Genomic DNA, 4,816 nt, shown 5'->3' on the forward strand with positions numbered 1-4,816 from the left:
TTTATGAAAGTGGCGCGCGTGCCTACCACAGTCTATGCACCCCCACCCATAAGCACTATACACACAGTGTTAAACATTTCCCCATCTCACTCTGTGAGCATTACAGCGAGCGTGCCTGTAATCTCACACGCACCCCTGCACTCGGCATTCAGCAGAGCTGCTCAGCGCGCGTCCGCGCCGCTGAGAGCTGTAAGCTCGGTGTTAACACAGAACGATTCGCTGGCGGGAGCCATACGTCACTGCGACACGCCCCCGGCCAACATTCAGCCCATATCTGTGCAAGCGAAAGCTTGGGAAAATATCCCCGACATGCCGAAATGGGTTTTGAACATAATAAAACACGGTTACTCGCTTCAATTCGCTCGCAGACCGCCCCGCTTCACAGCGGTGGTAGAGACGAAAGTGAGAAAAGATGTTTCACATGTTCTACGCACCGAGATGCTCAAACTGATAGAGAAAGGCGCTATAGAAACAGTCCCCCCCTCTATGAGCGAGGCAGGTTTTTACAGCCGCTATTTTCTCGTCCCGAAAAAGGACGGCGGTCTCCGCCCCATTCTAGATCTCAGACATCTGAACAAAGCTTTAATGATTCGTTCGTTCAGAATGATAACTACCAAGCATATCCTCGCGCAAGTTCGCCCGAGGGATTGGTTTCTGTCAGTGGATCTGAAAGACGCTTACTTTCACATTCCAATAGCGCCTCATCACAGGCCATTTCTGAGATTCGCTTTCGAGGGACAGTCATACCAGTACACAGTACTACCATTCGGCCCAAGGGCGTAGGTTTAGGGGGGGACGCTGGGTACTAGTCCCAATCAATATTTTGAGATGACAAATTTGTCCCCACCAATATTTAGCAAGCTCCTTTGAACTGGTAGTTTGATATTTGCGCTGCTATTTGGATCGATTCCAACGGCCAGGACGACGACAGTACAAGATACGCCGTAATTTGATTGGCGGCGGGTTATCTGACGGGCAGGCTACACGCGCGGGCCGGGACTACTTTTTGTGCTTGCACTCACTGGCAGCGAGCGGGTGGTGTGTGCGTGTGTACGCGCGTGACGACGCCGATGGTAAGTTACCAGGGTTGCAGTAGCTATAACTAGCAGTAGCAGTGACTGACCAGGCTTTCAAATGCAGATTCTACTGTGGAAAATAGTATTAACTGGTGATCCTGGTTACCCAGGATATTGTTACAGTTAAACCTAGCTTCTGCAATCTTTCAAGATTAGGAGCATTAATTAGGGGTGTGCAGCACGGATAGACTCATAGAAGTTGCGCTATCATGATAGAATGCTACGAAGTCACTGAATGTTAATTAGCCTACCTTAACTTAGAATCTTGCAGTCATAAACAATGGATCATCTGAGACATTTTTCGTTTCTACATTCTGTTTATGTAATGTATTTGTGAGTGTAGCCTCCTTGCTAGACACATGTGCTGGAAAAACATGTTGGCAATGTTAAAAAGGCGAAAGTTAACACTGTTGGTTATTCAAATATAATGAATCATTACTTGATTGATAATATCCAAATAACAATATCTGGTAGGAGGGTTTGGTGTCCCCACCAAAGCTGAGACCAAACCTACGCCCATGATTCGGCCTGTCACTGGCACCCCGTACATTTACGAAATGTATGGATGCAGCACTTTCCCCCCTGAGACAGCGGGGAGTGCGAATACTAAATTATCTCGACGATTGGCTAATAGCACAATCAGAGAGCCAGTTAGTGACACACAGGTCTTGGATTATCAGTCATCTAGAGTGCCTAGGTCTAAAAATCAATTTTGCAAAGAGCATGCTATCCCCCAGCCAGAATATTTCTTTCCTGGGAATAGTGCTAGACTCAGTGCAGATGACGGCGCGCCTCTCATCAGAGCGCGCGCTCACTATCCGGCGCCTTGCAACATCGTTCAGAGTGGGCGCGCGCGCCCCCGTCAAGCGGTTTCAGAGGATGCTCGGTCTCATGGCCTCAGCATCAGCTGTACTCCAGCTAGGATTGTTGCACATGCGTCCTCTCCAACGCTGGCTCAAAAGCCGTGTCCCCACCCACGCGTGGCGCTCGGGCCACTTTTTAATCAGAGCAAATCACGGCTGCATAAAAGCCCTGATGCCCTGGAAAGCTGTCGACTGGTATCAGTCCGGCGTGAGTTTGGGTGTAAACACAAGGAGAAAGATGATCACGACAGATGCCTCCAAAATAGGTTGGGGGGCCCTTTAGAGGGCAGGCCTGTCTCCGGCTTGTGGTCAAACCCGGAGAAGCGCCTACATATAAACTGTCTGGAATTGAAAGCGGTCGCTTTGGCTCTCAGAGCCCTGCTCCCGTACCTGAGGGACAAGCACGTCCTAGTCCGAACGGACAACATGACGGTAGTCTCGCATATAAATCGTCAGGGTGGACTCAGATCGAGCTCCCTGCACTCGATGGCCAGGGAGCTCCTCCTATGGTCCCAGCGCAACCTGCGCTCGCTGAGAGCAGCGCATGTGCCAGGTGTTCTGAACCAGGGAGCGGACATGCTGTCCAGAGACAAGGTTCTCCCAGGAGAATGGTCTCTCCACCCCCTGACGATTCAGTGGTTATGGCAAACCTTTGGCAGAGCAGAGGTCGACCTCTTTGCCTCCAAGGAAAATACGCACTGCCCTCTCTTCTTTTCAAAGAGCACGGACGCGCTCGCCCAAGTCTGGCCGAGCCGCCCGCTGTATGCCTTCCCTCCGGTTGCGATGCTACCTCAGGTCATCAGTCGGATCAGGGAGGAGAAATGTGCAGTGCTCCTGGTAGCCCCACTCTGGAAAAACCAGACGTGGTTTCCAGAACTGATGCAGATGATACAATCTGCCCCATGGCCGATTCCACTGAGGCTAGATCTCCTCAGGCAGGCCAACGGGACGATCCTCCATCCCCGCCCCGATCTGTGGGCCCTCCATGCGTGGCCCCTCAACGGATTCCCGGGAACCTCCCCAGTGGAGTGTTGAGAACCATCACTGAGGCGCGAGCGCCCTCTACGAGGCGCTTATATGCCCAGAAATGGAAGGTGTTCAGTGACTGGTGCAAGTCCAGGAACCTGAATCTTGAGACATGCGAAGTACCGAGTGTGCTCGTTTTCTTACAAGAGCTATTGGAGGCAGGCCGCACCCCCTCCACGCTCAAAGTATATGTGGCTGCCATAGCGGCATCACATGAACCGGTCGAAGGACGCACACTAGGGAAAAACTACCTAGTTGTTCGTTTCCTGAGGGGCGCCAGGAGGATAAATCCCCCACGCCCCCCCTCGGTGCCGATTTGGGACCTGGCCACGGTCCTGGACGCACTTAAGCGTGCCCCGTTCGAACCCCTCCGAACTGTGCACCTTAAACAGCTCTCGCTCAAAACTGCTCTCTTGCTGGCTCTCGCCTCGGTCAAGAGAGTGGGCGACCTGCACGCGCTGTCATCAAGCGCTACCTGCCTGGAGTTTGGACCTAACGACAACAGGGTTGTCCTCAGGCCAAGACACGGGTATATTCCTAAAGTGCTCTCTACTCCTTTCAGAGCACAGGTGATATCTTTGGCCGCGCTATCGTCCCCAGCAGACGAAAGTGACGCTAATTTACTCTGCCCGGTCAGGGCACTCAGAGTATATTTGGAACGTTCTGCCCTGTTCAGACAGACAGAGCAGTTGTTCGTATGCTTTGGCGGCCGCACTAAGGGTCTGGCTGTGTCAAAGCAAAGAATATCGCGCTGGATAGTTGATGCTATAGCGCTGGCTTATGAAGCCAAGGGCCTTCAGTGCCCCTTGGGCATCAGAGCTCACTCTACGAGAGGCATGGCCTCCTCGTGGGCGTGGTCGAGTGGGATACCCATTCAAGATATTTGTGCGGCTGCAGGCTGGGCCTCACCGTCCACATTTATCAGGTTTTATAACCTACAGGTCCCCTCATTGCACTCTAACATACTGTCGGTCTAACTATGCATAGGCTGGGGTGTGTACATGCTGAGCATTGTCTCCTCCCTCATAGAATCACATCTTTGCATCTGATGTGGAGGATTTTTCATACATGACAGTACATAAAAATGTGCTTGTGTGTGTCTTTGGACGCCCTTTGGGCCGTTCCACGTTGTCCCTTTATAAAGCCTGCCTTCGGCTGGCTCGTTGGATAATTACTTCGCTCAAAAGCTCAGGCACCGGCCTCCGGCTTAATAGAAGCGAAGTCAGCACGCACGGCGTTTTACATGGCGTTCCCATAGCGTAAGCATTACGCAATAGGAGAGACCTCTCGAAAGGGAACGACTCGGTTACTAACGTAACCTCGGTTCCCTGAGAGGAGGGAACGAGTATTGCGTAATCTGCCGTGATTGTGCTTGGTCAATTTGCTTCAGTCGATTGAACCTAAAGAACTCAGACGACGGGGAGCCCAATATATAGCCCTTGGCCACGCCCATCTTGGCGGGCTCTGACGCGCGTCGACGCGAAGCACGCTCATTGGAAGCGGGTTCAGAGTCGCCCCGTAGCTTTTGTAGCTTGACAACCCCTGGTCCCTTCACTTTCATTGAATGGAAGAGAGCAGCTCAGCTCACACATTGTGCTAAACTTCTCCTTTTGTGTTGTACGGAAGAAAGATTGTCATGGGCTTTAAATGACGTTAAATAAATTATTGAATGTCCACTTTTTTTAGGTGAACTATATCTTTAATGCCTTTTGGATGACCCTGTTTGCTTTAAAATTAAACTGGAACCGGCAGTGGAAAATAGTTTGTGAAGCAATAGTGGTTGACCACAACTATTAAAACTAACTTGAATTTGTAAGTGTTATTTTTGAGCGAGGCTCAAGGTTTTGTGTC

The sequence above is a fragment of the Siphateles boraxobius genome, unplaced genomic scaffold (assembly GCF_051911475.1).
Source record: "Siphateles boraxobius isolate OS27281-9 unplaced genomic scaffold, OSU_SipBor_1 12, whole genome shotgun sequence".
Lineage (NCBI taxonomy): Eukaryota > Metazoa > Chordata > Actinopteri > Cypriniformes > Leuciscidae > Siphateles > Siphateles boraxobius.